Source organism: Dasypus novemcinctus, chromosome 30 (genome assembly GCF_030445035.2).
Source record: "Dasypus novemcinctus isolate mDasNov1 chromosome 30, mDasNov1.1.hap2, whole genome shotgun sequence".
Lineage (NCBI taxonomy): Eukaryota > Metazoa > Chordata > Mammalia > Cingulata > Dasypodidae > Dasypus > Dasypus novemcinctus.
In genome coordinates this window covers 37023475-37039239 of record NC_080702.1, presented here as the reverse complement: position 1 = coordinate 37039239, position 15765 = coordinate 37023475, and the positions used below count along the sequence as shown (strand labels likewise).

Here is a 15765-nt window from a genome sequence, read left to right as displayed (position 1 = left end):
ATTTCTCCATTTTGTTTTCAAAAGGGAAAAACATGACCTGGAGAGAATGTCATGGGCTGTAACTTAACCCCAAGTCAAGGCTTTAGCGATTCAAGGGACTAATGGCGATGGCATCATCAGTCACAGACAGGGTAAAATCTTTCATTTGAAAGATGGCAAAGGTGCTAGAAGATTAGCCCTACATGTGGAAGTAGAATTCATAACGAGGAGCAGTGATGAAAGCTGGATTCTCCTGGTACAAACATAAAGGAGTGTATCATAGTTCTGCTTATTCACAAACCACACTTTTAAGTACAGCAGATTAAGCACAGCAGTGTACATCAGCTTCAGTGAAGGGGTTCAGTCACACCCATGCTGAACCCCTTCATCTACAGCCTGAGGAATAAAGACATAAATGGGGTTCTGAAAAGTTCCATTGGATGGAAAATATAAAGTGATCATTATTGCTTGGGTTGAGCAAGTGCCTGTGAATGCAGGACTCAAGGACATGTCCAGAGATCGTAATTCTCATATCAGAATATGAAGTTAAAAACTGTCTCTTTCTATTCATTTCAGAGTTTCAGTATGTTGGATTTCAAGCCCCTACCTTTATTAAGCTTTCTGTTTCTCTTGACATGCAGGTTCTTCATGAACATGTGTCCATCAATCAAGTTTCCAACTCTTTCTTTCATATTCCTCACATATAAGTTAATGCTCAAAAAGGTTACCTATATTGCACCTAGAATCTTGAGGTATTTTAGATCTTTCTTCCAACTTCATTTATCATAGCAACAAAAGTTAATAAAAGAATGTAAATATATTTTGCTTTCAATAAATAAGTAATTACCTTAAAACCATTGATATCAACAGCTTTCATTTCCTCATTTTTTATTTTTTTATTTTTTTAATTTATTTTTTAAGAAGCTTTAGATTTCATATATGTTATATCAAATATATAGGGGAGTCCCATATACTTCACCTCCTCTCCCTCTCACAAATTTCCCCATTAACAGGATCTCTTATTACTGTGGTACATTTGTCAAAATTGATGAATACATATTGAAGCATTGTGACCAATAGTGGTCTATAATTTATACTATGGTTTGCACTTTGCATCACACAATTTTAAAGGTTTTGTCAAAATGTATAATATCCTTTATCCATAATTGTAACATCACACAGAACAATTCCAATATCCAAAAAATGACCCATGTTGCACCTATTTTTCCCAATTCCACCCCTCAGAACCTCTGATGCCAACTGCCTTTAAATTAATGTTATATGTTCTTCCATTACTAGAATAATAAGTCTACTTTAGTCCACAGATGCATTCCCACCTTATGATTGTTCATTCCTCAATCTTGAGGAATTTGAGATGGTGATGCCCACTCTGCTTCTGGTTGATTGGGGGCTTAAGTTCCAGAGGACAGATACATGGACTGTCTTCCTTGCAGTTGTAGATGCTCTTTTCTGGTGATGGTCCTTGTCTATAATTATCATTTTGTTAGTTGTCCTGGGTAAGTCTGATGAATTGGATGGTAAGTGTTGGCTGCAACTCTGCTCAGATTCAGGGCTCAATAGATATATGAACAGCTGAGAGATTTAAGTCTCTGGGACACATATTTCATGAGTATAATGTTATTCATAGTTTCAAATAAATAGGAGCTTAACAACCATGTGTAGGAAAATTATAAATGAGACCAACTCCTATACATTGCAGGGATAGGTTATCATACATTCCAGTGTAAGACGCACTGACTGTGCTCAATTCCTGGGATTGTCTGCCCTGCCTAGCATTTCTAGATGTCTCTTAACCCCCCAGCATCCATCCAATGCAGCTTTTTATTTATTATAACTCATTATTTTAAAGAATTCGTTTTTGGTTATTCAGAAGCATTAATACATTTATTTTCCCCTAATCTACTTCCACAATGTTGTGATAAACAAATCTTAATAACACATTTAATAAAGAAAAAGTCAAATCTCCTTTATTTATAATTATTTTAAAAATTATCTTGTTCAGTTATTCTTTAGTAAAACATGGATAAATTACATTTCCAATTTACATCGGGGCAATTTCATTAATAGCAGAAATCTGATTTTTGTTAGTGGGACAAAATTCAGCTAAACCTACAATCTAGGCCTTACAATGTGTATCAGTTTTCTGTGCTGTTTTAAGCAATGACCATTAATTAATGCTTAAAACAGCATAAACTTTAACTTTCAGTTCTTGTGGTCAAATTTCCTAAGTGGTTCAAATTGGTCTACTATCAATGTGCAGTGTGTTGGAAGAGATGTAATTTGTTGTGGAGGCACTGAAGAAATACCTGTTTTGTTCTGTATTTTCTGGATTCTAAAGAATACCTTAGCCAAAGTCCATTTCCATTTCCTAAGCCAGTAAATGATAGTCAAGTCTTTCTCACATCACATTTCTTTGACACATACTTTCTTCCATTACCCCTGTTCATTTAAAATATATGGTGATTAATTGATTAATATTTCTTTTTGTGAAATTCCCTGTACAGCATTTTGTAGGATTACTACAGGTTAATGTGAGTTGAGGAAGACAGTCTTTCTCAAACAATATTACATATATTTTATTCTATTACAGATCTAAATGTTTTATATAACGGAGTTAAAGCAACAAACTGCCATAGAATTTATAGTATTACATATAATAAAACATCTTTATTGGGCCCATGTTTTATGCAATTTTAAAAAGAAAGCCTTCTTTTTAAGAATCTTATTTTCTACTACTAAAATGTGCATTATTTTTTTCAAATGTTTATCATTGCTAATTATTTTTACTTTTGTTTCTGAGCTTTCAGTACTTGTTCATTTTCATTGAATGCTTAATTACATGTCTGTCATGTACATACTAATTTTTACTGTATATTTACTCCTGGAAAACTGCGGTCACCCCTCGGGCTGAAGTGTGGTTTGCTGGCCTGGCGGGGGAGCGGCCGCGGTAGGCCTAATTCCGCTGCCCCCATAATAGGGTGGTTGGTCGGGCCCACCACCACCCCTGAAGGAAGCTCGGCATGGGCGCAGAGTGCCCTCGGGTCTCCCCTTCTCGGCAGCCATGCTTCCGCGGCCGCCCCTCCTCCCGGATGGCGGCACACGATGCCTTGTGGGGTGGCACCCTTCTTCTTTCTCCCTGCACAGGCGCAGGCGCAGGGCGGAAAAATCCAGTCTGCCCTTTTCCCTCCCCCTGACAGCAGCAACAGCCAGGCGTGGGCGGAAAAATCCAGCCTGCCCTTTTCCCTCCCCCCCCGACAGCAGCAACAGACAGGCGTGGGCGGGAAACTCAAGTCTGCCCTCCACCCCAGCAACAGCAGCCACCAATCCCTAAACCCTGCCCCTTCCCCCAGCAACAGCGACAGCCAATCCCTAACCACCACCCCTCCCCCGTCCAGTACCGCCCACTGACCTTTCTCCGGCAACCAATCAGAACAGGGCGTGGCTTCCACCAATCAGCCTTCCCCAGCCCCTATAAAACTGTTGCCTCTCCCTCAATAAAGTGGACTTGCGTGTTTACCTTGTCTCCGCGGTAGTTCTTCTGCCGTGCGCCCTCCAGTCCTGAGAGCCCCCGAAAAGGGCCTGGCCTCCCTTGTCCCCAGTTCGTCGCCTGCTTCTCTGGGCGACCCCTTCGTCGCCGGCTTCGCCAGGCGACCCCATCAGCCGAACCGTGCAACCCCTGTGAGACCGACCCCTCGTCTGCTGCCGGACCGACCCCTCATCCCAAGCGGGACCGATCCCTCATCCCAAGCGGGACCGACCCCTCGTCCTGAGCTGGACCGACCCCTCGTCCGCAGCCAGACCCCACCTCCACTGACCGAGCAAACCATCACAGAAAACCAAATAAATGAAGATTGTTTTTATTTGCTTGAAAAAAAATAAAATAAAATACATTGTGATTATATTGGACCCATCCTGAAAATCCAGGAACATCTCCTTACCTTAGGTTCACTTGATTCGCAAATTTAATTCCATCTGCTGTCTTTATTTTCATGTGCCATTTAATTTAATTTATTCCAAGGTTATAGGGATTAGGATGTATACATTTTGGAAGCCCTTATTGTACTACAATATCATGTGCCTCAATTTTGTTTAAAGAGATTTAAGGTGAAGTCTTAGGTGGAGCATATGTAGAAACATGTACTTTCCTTATTAAAAATTGTTCAAGGTGAGGAGCTTCTGAGTCCTACCAGTGGGGTTTCCCACTGGGCCTGGTTCCTTCACAGTCATTTTCTGTCCATACATACCTGATTGGAGACAGGAACCAAGCAGGCCTGCACTGAAGGGTGAAGATGAGCAAAATACAGAAATCTTTGTAGAGTGGTTCCTAGGCACCACTAACAACACATTCCAAAGCTATTTTGTAATAAAATATGGTGATAGTTGTACAATAGATACTTCTCAAATAGGAATTTATACAGACTATATTGGAGGATGTCTTTAACTTGTATACCTTCAGGTTGATAATGAGTACAGCATAAAATATTGTGAAGACACAAATATCTCAAAAGAAAGTTTTAGAGAACAAGTTATATATCTTCCAGTTGCAAATGGTGCAGGAAGAAAGAAAATTGTCATACCTCAAGCAATATGTTTGCAAAAGACGCCAAAGAATGTTCTTAAGAATGTGTAGGTTCTTTAGCTTTATAACTTCTGAAGCACATGAAAAATGACATCAAAGAAATGGAAGGCAATCATTGGGGAGGTTTTCCCTTTGCCATATCTAAGTTAATTCTTTTAAAATATATATTTTTATTTTTAAAGATACCTAGATTACATAAATATTACATTAAATATATAGGGATTCCCATATGCCCTACCCCCATACCTCCCACATATTCCCACATGAACATCTCTCATCAGTGTCATACATTGTTTGCAATTGATAAATGAATTTTGGGGCATAGCCACTGAACATGGATTATAGTTTAGATTGTAGTATACACTTTCTCCCAACAATTCCGTATGTATGGGAAGATATATAAAGGCCTAATCTGTTGATGCAATGCCATTCAGGATGATTCCCAACTCCTGAAAATGCTCCTGCTTATCCATTTCCTTGCTCTCAGAGCCTCCCTTGTTCACTGTCTCTGTATCAATGTTGCAATTTATTCCACCACTAGAATCACTATAAGTCTGTACTAGAATACCAGAATGTCCACTCTCATCCATAGTATATTCCACAATCCTTAGGTTTTGGGGAAGACGATGTCCATCCCACCTCTGATGGAGAAGGGCTCCAATCCCGTAGAGCTGGTTAATAAGACTCTCTTGCTTGCAGTTGTTGGCTCTCTATTTTCCTTGATATGGTGGTTGTCCATCCTTACCTCCTTGTTAGTATTCTTGGGTGTGTCCAATGAACTGGAGAGTAGGTTTTGCACCTCCACTGAGGTTCAGGACACAGCTGGCACATGGACAGCCCAAAGACCCAAGTCTCCTTGATGTACACCCACCAAACCCAGCAACAACCATAGTTTCAAATAGAAGGGAAAGATGAGCCATGTGTAGGGAAGCCATAACTGAAACTAATTCTGTCACGCTCAGACTCAGGAGCACAAACTCCAAAGTAGAGTCGACTGGCAAGGCAACAAACTCTGGAGCTACCTTCCCTGGCCATAGGACAAGAGTGACTCCAAAGCCCTCAGGAGCCTCATTACTTGGGGTAGTGTCGACTTTGGCACTCTATGAGGTTTGCTGAGATCTGAATAAGTGTTACTCTGGGATGTCCTCCTAATTCATTTTGAACTTTCTTAGCCATGTAAACTCACCTGTCTTTACTTCCATGCACTTTTATTTGAGGTCTTTTTCCAGTTGCACTGCAAGTTGGGGTTTGGTAGGAATCCCTCAGTGACAATGATGCTAATCCCTGGGAGTCACGTACCAAACCGGAGGAAGTCAATGCATTTATATGCTGCATTTGACTTAGAGGCCACATTTAAGCAACAAGGAAGCCCTCAGGAGGTAACTATTAGGCACTCTAAACCAACAGACTAAGTTTCAATTTCAAGAGAAAAGGCTCATCAGTATAGTCATCAGTATCAAGGTTCCAACAATGGACCATCGTCCTTCACTAGTCACTGTCCCTGTACTTGGGGGATTGTTGCTGTTTCATTGGAGAACATGGAAGAGTTCTCCAGGATGGGAATTCAATATACTTGTGGTCATTGAGTGAATTTCCACCCACAGAGACAATGCTCTGTTAACATTTGAACTTATTTATATACCTTATATATATGCCAGGTGAACTTCCTTCCATTTATCCCCAATCATTGACACCCCACACCAATTTTCCTCCCTGATCCAATTGTAACCCTTATGTGATCTAAAGTTTCTTCAAAATGAAGCCAATAATATAGCCAAGTACAATTAATAGGAAAATGAAACAATACTGATAAACTTAAATATAAAAAAATAAGTAATGCATATTTTTAAAAATGAAAAATATTTTTTTTTTTACATTTTGCCTTTCATCACTGAAATATCTGTAGTCCTGTATGTACAGTGACAATTGCTTCCATTTATTCCTCCACATTTTACTTATTTTCATTTGTTTCAAGGAAGTTTTAGGTCACAGTAATGTCACATACAGAACACAGGGTACTCCCATATACTGAGCAACCTCCTTCTTTTCCCGATTTGCATATTAATACCTCTTCATAGGTGGATGGTACATTTGTTACAGCTGGTATACAAATAGTGAAACATAGCTACTGACCATGGTCAATGGTTTATATTATGGTTTACATTTTAGACTGTACACTTGTATAAATTTTGATGATATTTCACATGCCCAGTGTCCATCATTGCAAGATCCTGCAGAACACTTCCATTGCCCACTTAATACTGCCTGTTCCATCTACTCAATTCCTCCCTCTTCCTCTCCCCATGGCGCTGATGGAGACCACCAGGCTTCACTTCCTGGATGTCAAGAATCATAGTTATTTGCAACAACACTGAGGTCTTGACATACTAATTTGTCTTCCCCTATTAGGCACTGCCCATGCTCTTGAGAAGCTCCTGCCCCTCTGTTTGAGAACATAGTGGTGCTCCTCAGGATGGGAGCCCAACGCCTTTCTACTCATGTGGGTCTCCACCCACTAATATAACATATAATGAAAAAATGATTACTACACACTCCCTAGAAGCCTTCCCCAGGGGTGTCCTGTCCCAAATACCCCCTTTCAACAACTTAAACAAGGAAACATTCCTTGTCATATTTCCATAAGAGCATTCCCAACTTTGTAATTTCAAACACATTACCACCAATTCCGTGTTCACCTGGTCCCTTCACAAAAGCTATCCCCAATTGCACGGAGAATCCAACCCACCCTCCCTATTCTAACCCCTTCTGTAAAACCTTCACTACCCCACCCAATAGTATTACTACACTCCTGTCATATCCCTTCATAGCCCAGCTACACACTTCCACTTTATCAGAGATTTTGCCCATTTGGACAATGGCTCACAAACTTCTTCCAATCAATGAAACCGCAATTAAAATATTCTGGAAATCTGATAGCTGATAGCACAATAATTACTTTGACTTATAAAATACAATTGCCAAGAGGAAGAGAGGATGGGAATATGAAAACTGTGAATTGTCAACAGAAAGTGACTTGTCCTTTTAGGGTCTTATGCTTTAGTTAATTTGGTTTTTTTTTGGCGGGGGGGGTGGTCATTGTATCTGACAGAGACCAAATATTCCTTGTTTGGGGAGCATCTGTCTAGAAGTAGAGTTTAACTCAAAACAACTCCTGGACTCTTTGTGGGTTAATATTTTTACCGCCATGTTTGCCTGGGTTAAATACTATGTGATGCCTAAGGGAGTGTCCACACTTTAGACAGGCACGGTTTGAACCTTATCTCTACCCCTTAACTACTTCTGTGACTTTTGAGCTAGTTAAAGAGTTCCTGTAATGCCTTCCTTCCTCATCTGGTACAAAGGGAAAATGAAATTAATCACACCAAAGTTTCAGAAAATTAAGTGGGATAATATTTATAAAAAGCTTAAAAAGTGTTAATGATAAGATGCATTGCCATTTTTAGTCAATGACTTTGAAGTTCTTTCCAGGTAAAAGGCCTTACTAATTTAATTAATTCATTTTCTTCAGGTACAGACTCCACTGTATATTTACCGGTCAAGTGATCTATTTGTCCCTCCATTCAACAAATCTCATCATGAACAACATACCAAGATCTTTAATAGACATTGTAATGGCAAAGATGGGTGATACATAGGCTCAAAATAAGGAAATACATATTGAGATGAGTAAATTCAGTAAATTAGATGTGACTCAAGGACAGTGAAAGATGAAGAGAGGGAAACTCTTTGTATTGACTTCATTTGTACAAACTCATCTGCCTGTTTGTAAATGAGTTTCCAGGGCAAAATTTTCAAAATCAGCAGATATCCCATCAATTCAGAGGATAAATATAAAATGCAAGCTAAGAAATTTATTTATAAATAGTTGAATGTAATTAAAAGGTAAATTTTAGTTTGTAAATATGTTACTAGAATAAAAACTTAAACAACAAACATAGGACTGTCCAACTCAAACATGGACCCTAATATGTAAACCATGGACTATAAGTAATAATGCTGTTATAATTCATCAGTTGTAACAAATGTATCACGCTAATGCAAGGTGTTAGTAACTGAGCCTGAATATGGGAATACTTTCTTTCTAAATCATTTCCTGTAAACCTAAAAATTTTCTAATTAAAAAAAAGAGTGAAAAGGCAAACTACATAATGGAAAAAAATATTTGGAAACCATATAAATAATGAGTTTTATACCCAGATTAGACACAGAACTCTTACAATTCAACATAAAGAAAAGAAAATTTCAAAATAAATATTTATTTAAAATAAATATTATTTATTCAAAATAAATATTTCTCCTAAGACAAATGGCCAATAAGCTCATGAAAAGATGCTCAACATCAATAGCCATTAGGGATGTAGTACTGATGTGTGCTAAAAAGTAGATGAACCTTGGACCCATTATGCTAAGTGAAGTAAGCCAGGCACAAATGGTCAAATACAAAATAAGATTCTACTTATAAGACATATTCAACAGTGATAAATCCATGGAAACAAAGTATAGAGGTTGGTCGTCAGGGTCTGGCAAGAAAAGGGAGTGGGGATTTAATGCTTAATGTGTCTGGGGTTCCCTCTAAGTTTGATGAAAATGTTTTGGAACTAGGTAGTGATTGAGGTTGCATGATAATATGAATGCATTAATGTTACTGATTTCTTCAGTTTAAAATGGTTACTTTGGTTATGTGAATTTTACATTGATAAAACTGCTTTGAATTAAAAAAAAAGAATGAAGAACCTTTTTTTTTCCCCAAATAAATTGCGTGCTCCTACATTGATAATCCTTGAAGACATCAGGCTAGGTGAAAAAATGAATATACAAAAGTGCAATGCTCTATGATCCTGTTCATGTGAAATACTTAGAGGAACCAAAGTCATAGAGAAAAAAAGAAATTATGTTTTACCAAGAAACTGAGACATGGGAGTCTAAAATTATTGCTTAAACTTTTAGATCTGCACCACTGCCTGCCCACGTGGTAGCTGCTTCCGCACCTCCCCAAGAGGAAGTGGGAAGGAGGTGGCCCATGCAGCTCCCCACAGAGGATGTCCCAGCCAGGCAAGCGCTGGGCAGAGGCAGTGGAATTCCACCCGAAAACAAGGGAAGGAGGCCCAGGAGCAGAGGTAGAGGCTCTGGCATCCGCGTATCTGGAAGGGATCTGCTACGGGAGAACGGGAATTTTCTTCACCAAGATTTGGAGACTTTTCAATCACCAGAGCACAAAGTTCTAAATGTTGGGCTGGGTAGTGCATGGAAAACTCCCATCCTTTACCAATTTTCTATGAATGAATTTATGCGTATATCCTACAATAGGAAGTGAAAGAGATAGTGATTAATAATTCACATTTCCTAACGTGGGCTATTGGTGGCCAAGAATCTCTTTGGAAAATTTACTCTACTGACACAGAGTTTGTAATAGTTGTTGTGGACAGGATAGACAGAGAAAGGATTTTTGTGACTAGAGAAAAACTGTATAAAATGTTAGAGCAGGTGGCAGACTTGGCCCAGTGGTTAGGGCATCCGTCTATCACATGGGAGGTCCCTGGTTCAAACCCGGGCCTACTGTGGAGCAGGCCAATGTACGGTGCTGATGCCCGCAAGGAGTGCCGTGCCACGCAGGGGTGTCCCCACGTAGGGGTGCCCCACGTGCAAGGAGAGCACCCCATAAGGAGAGCCGCCCAGTGTGAAAGAAATTGCAGCCTGCCCAGGAATGGCGCCACACACAGGGAGAGCTGACGCAGCAAGATAACGCAACAAAAAGAGACACAGATTCCCATGCTGCTGACAACAACAGAAGGGGATAAAGAAACAAAATGCAGCAAATAGACACAGAAAACATACAACCGGGGTGGGGGGGGGAGGAAGGGGAGAGAAATAAATAAATAAATCTTTAAAAAAAATCTTAGTGCATGAGGGCCTAAGAAAGCTGATTTGATGAATTTTGCTGATAAACAAGATATTAAATCAGCATGACTGTAGCAGAAATCTCCCAGATTTTGAAGCTGTTATTAAAAACCACTAGTGGCATATCCAGTCACACTGAGCTCTTACCAGTGAGGAATTGTTCTGAGGACTTGAATGGATGATGTCCCAATTTAAGATTAGATGATAATCTAAGTTTAGTGTTAATACTCCAAAATGTGTTAATCAATTTTAACAAATGTACCACACTAATGAAGGACGTTTTTAACATGGGAAAATGTGGGAGGGGAGGGGACTGATTCATATGGTAATCCCTTATATATTTTATGCAATACTTACGTAATCTAAGTTTCTTTTTTAAAAAGCGTATTTTTAAAATAGGATGAAGAATGAAATCAAGAAAGTAAAAAAGCAGACAAAAGCTTGACATCGCTTTATTTTTTTTTCTGATCAAATTACAGGGAAACATAAGGCAACCAAATGGAACATATATCAGATTCTTGGCTTAAGTATTACTAATGGGTAAAAATGCACAGCAAATATCAGATCACTTCTTATATTGGTCCATATGCCTTCTATATTACTGAATAAATTGTTGAACCTACAATTGGTCATTAATTGTGATTTTAACTATTAAGCAATTTTTCCAAATATTAATTGAAATGTATTGTGTGAAACATTTCTATTCAGAAAAGTAAAAGAATTATATGTGAGATTTAAAAGTAAATTTGACATGAAAAGAGCATATTTTCCATACAACTACCATAATTTTAGGAAATAGAATAGTTCGAGATTTTTAAATTCCCATTAGTTGTCTTCTGTCTTCTACCACATGAATAAACTGTTTGGAAATTAGAAGATGAAAATGATTTTTTAATGCTTTTAATAATTTTGTTAAAGAAATTGATCAATGTGATATATCTTTACTAATAATTAACTTGGGCCATCATGCATATTATTCACTTATGGTATTTTTTTTTTTTTGATATCTGAAAGTTGAAGGAATTTTTGTCATAAATCTACGTAAACTTATTATAAATATGTTAAAGCATATTCCTCATTCTTTTATTTGTATATCTTTTTGGCCTTAAGATCTAAAGACTAATTCCAAAGAGCAAGTTTAGAAGATTCAAGAAGAAAAAAAAAAGCTAAGAATTTAGTGAGACATAATGGAATATACATAAAGATTGTCACAATTTTGGAAGTTCATTTCAATAAAATATATAATATAATTGATATTTCAGATTTTCTGTTTAGATGGTGTAAACTTTAGGTAATGTACGTTGATGAAATATTGTGAATGCCTTTTTATAAGTAAACTGCAAATATTTGAATTGTAATCATGTTTCTACAATAAAAATTTACAATACATAAATAATTAGTTTTCATTTACGTCTTCAGAAAGAGAATTATACTGATCTGTTAACTAAATTAATTGAGCATTCATTAAGGATATGAGGGAAATTCATTCAGATATCACAATAAATTATATTTTACATAAAAATCTTAGAACATATTTCCTATAATCAACAATCATTTTATTGATGAGGAACTAAATTACAGGTCAACTATTGTATTATATACACAATATTCCTAATTGCTTTGAATAAGAATTATCAACTAAAAAGTTTTATTATCCCTGATTTTAAGTTAAATGAAAACAGATCTTCACTTTTTATAGAGAATGGCAAAATTCTGATAGTAACCCCTAGGTTGACTGTACCCAAACACCATATCAATGTGTTCAAATTCACAAGAACATGTGAACATATTTCCCTCAGTGTTAATTTTAGAGTAAATTTTAAGTCAATGGGTGGGGTAAGTTGCTACCCGATAAGAAATAGAGAAGACAAGAGAGTGTTTAGAGGAGAATAATTAAAGCTGGATTCCCCTGCCTCATAACCTGTTGCTTGGAGAACAGAGAAGCAATTAGTAAAACTTTCTGCCCTGACCTTGTCCCACAGGGAAATGATTGTTCAGAGATTGGAGCAACAAAGTGCCTAATGAGCAGATGTACAGAACCTAGAAGTTTCTTCTCTGCTGTACTCAACTATCTTGCATCTCAGGTTGGACAGCACATGGATACTTCTTCTGGGGTTCTAAGTCAAGTTTGGGAACAGATGCCTGATCCTTTCCTGCTGTCCTGTGTGGGGATAGAGCTTCGTTTTCATCACCAACCACCCAGGCAGGAATTTTGACTTCTGCTGAGAGACCAGTTTACAGAGTCCATCCAGGTGAGTCAGAGAGCTCAGTAGAACCTATAGGAAAGAGTCAGGGTGAAAGGAAGTCAAAAGCTTGGGTTTGAGCTCATCTGGGAACAAATCCAGCCTAGCACAGTGCTCAGAGATTCTTGCAATTATTTTCCAGCTTGCTTAGTTAATGATTTTTTAAAAAATTTTTATGTTATAAAAGAGATTTATCCATTTGAGTCAGTAATGCAGTGCTCATTGTGGATAAGTAAGAGATGAGAATGGAATCCCATTTAGAAGAGAGAAGAAAGGGATTAACCAGTTACAAGAAATGGTAAATGTCTAGCTAAGGAGCTTTGCAGTTAAGTGGCAATAGGGAAGTGGGATATAAGCAGAGGCAGAATGTGCAGTGAACTGAGGCAGTGTTGTTGTTTTTTTTTTCAAATTTAAGATGAGGTATATTTAAGCAAATGCCTTTATTTATGAGAAATATCCAATCCAAAGGTGGTAGATAATTCCTTTCAACAGCATTTCATGAGACACATCCTCTTTCATTGGATAGTCACATAAAAAGAAAGTTTTTATTTAATGAGTGGAATAGATATACTACTTTTAATTGGCAATATATATTTTTAAAAGATAAGATCTTTAATGCAAAATTGTTTAAAAATCACACAGCAGCACTTCTTTCGAGGCATTGTAAAACACTCTTCGGGACAAGGGATCAAATCACTAGAACAGTTTATTTCATAAAATATCATTTTTAAAAGAGTGTGGGCTCCTGCCCACTCAGGGACCTGGACAATTATGGCTCTGACCAAGCCAAATTTGTGATGGGGCCTGCATACTTACTGTGGGGTTGGCGATAAGGGTGCATTTTCAGGTTTAAGAGACTTTGGTGTTCTGGGCACAGCCTTGCACCAGCAGGGTTACCTGAGCTCAAATATTCTATTAATTGTCTCCTATAAAACAGAGTCTGGACACAACCCCACAAAAATGTTACTAGGACTAGTCTGATTGCTTTGGATGAGATAGCTTTGCAACCAAATTAATGAAGTGTGAGAATTTCACTGTATGGATAACGGACTTCCTGTGTTAGAAGTTTCGGCAGGAAGAAGTCCAACGTGTTATTAAAGCTTCAATAAATTAATCTCTCTTCACGGTCCTCTTATTCATTTTCCTGATACACTGGCTTTCTTGTTCACCTTGAACATTTCAAACAAGTTATTTATAAGCATGTTAGTCCTGGATATTCTCTGCTGGGCACAGACTTCCTTTTATGTCCCCATGGCTCCCACCTTCTCTTATTTGAGTTGCTTCTTCAAATTTCACATTGTATATTGGAATTTCTTGAACAACAAATGAAAAACAGCACCCTCACTTCCTTTTGTTTTTACCTGCTTTCTTTTTCTTGAAATAACTATAAACAGCTGATTTATAATAAGATTACACTTTTATTTGCATATATTCTTTACTTTCAGAATTTTGGGACATTTATGTTACAGCACTGCAGACTCATAGCATCAACTATACTTGTTCTTACTAACAACTATATATATACATATATATTTATATATTTATATGTATATATAGAGTTGTGACTTTATATTGTGTGTATATATATACACACACACCATAAATGAACGAAATTCTCATAAAATTCAAAGAGTTTATGAATCCTTAGTAAAGGGTTACATTTTGGGGATAGAATTCCTAATCAGAGGTGGTACTAGAAATACCCTAAAGGCAAGAGATCCACACAAATGATACAGTGATCAAATTTTCATTGAAATAGACCATTGCATTTCTATTTTGATACTGCTGCTTGTTTATGTGAAAACTACCTAAGATCCATTCTATTTCTTCTTAGTCACATCTGCTACATGGGACCTGGAAATGAAACACAAATCTCAGAATTTTGTCTCCTGGGATTTTCAGAGAATCCAGAAGTACAGCCCATCGTCTTTGGGCTGTTCCTGTCCATGTACCTGGTCACCATCTTTGGGAACCTGCTCATCATCCTGGCCATCATCTCAGACTCCCACCTCCACACACCCATGTACTTCTTCCTCTCCAACTTGTCCTTTTGTGACATCTGTTTATCCTCCACCACTGTCCCAAAGATGCTGGTGAACATCCAGACTCAGAGCATAGTCATATCCTATGCAGGCTGCATCACCCAGATGTACTTTTTCTTGCTCTTTGGAGGGTCAGATAACTTCCTCCTGGTTGTGATGGCCTATGACCGCTTCGTGGCCATCTGTCACCCCCTGCATTATACAGTCATCATGAATCCCCAGATCTGTGTCCTGCTTGTTCTCGGGTGCTGGACCTTGAGTCTTACACAATCCTGTTTGCAGGGGCTAATGGTGCTACGGCTGTCCTTTTGTACACATGTGGAAATTCCACACTTTTTCTGTGATATTCGTCAGATGGTCCAGCTTGCCTGTTCTGACACTTTCCTCAATTACTTAGTGACATATTTTGTAGCAGTAGCCCTGGGTGGGGTCCCCTAGTTGGTGTCCTTTTTTCTTACTATAAGATCGTTTCCTCCATACGTGCAATCTCATCAGCTCAGGGGAAGTATAAAGCATTTTCTACCTGTGCATCTCACCTCTTGGTTGTCTCCCTATTTTATTGTACGAGCATAGGAGTTTACCTCAGTCCTGCTTCTTCACGCGACACACATTCAGGTGCAGCAGCTGCAGTGATGTACACTGTGGTCACACCCATGCTGAACCCCTACATCTACAGTCTGAGGAATAAAGACATAAAGCAGGCTCTGAAAAATATGCTTTGAAAGGAAAGACTGCAAAGTGTCATTTGTCCGGTGGCAGACGTAAATTTAATTTTAGCAGCTTTTATACCCTCAGTGTCAGAAATTTGCTTTCTTTTCTCAGATCAAGGAAGTTGACCTGCCTAGGAACAAGATGATCTCAAATATAATGAAATAAAAATTGTAATCATGTATTGTGTTTTTACAGCAACATTTTTATATTTGGAGATTAAAATTTGCTCCTTAAGGTATGAAAGGCTCATGTCCATGTTTAAGAACCTTAT

General features: G+C 38.1%; 1 pseudogene; it reads left to right on the top strand.

Moving 5' to 3' along the window:
* Positions 1–14588: 14588 nt before the first annotated feature.
* On the top strand, positions 14589–15505 carry LOC131276624 (olfactory receptor 7A5-like; annotated as a pseudogene).
* The last annotated feature ends 260 nt before the right edge of the window (positions 15506–15765 follow it).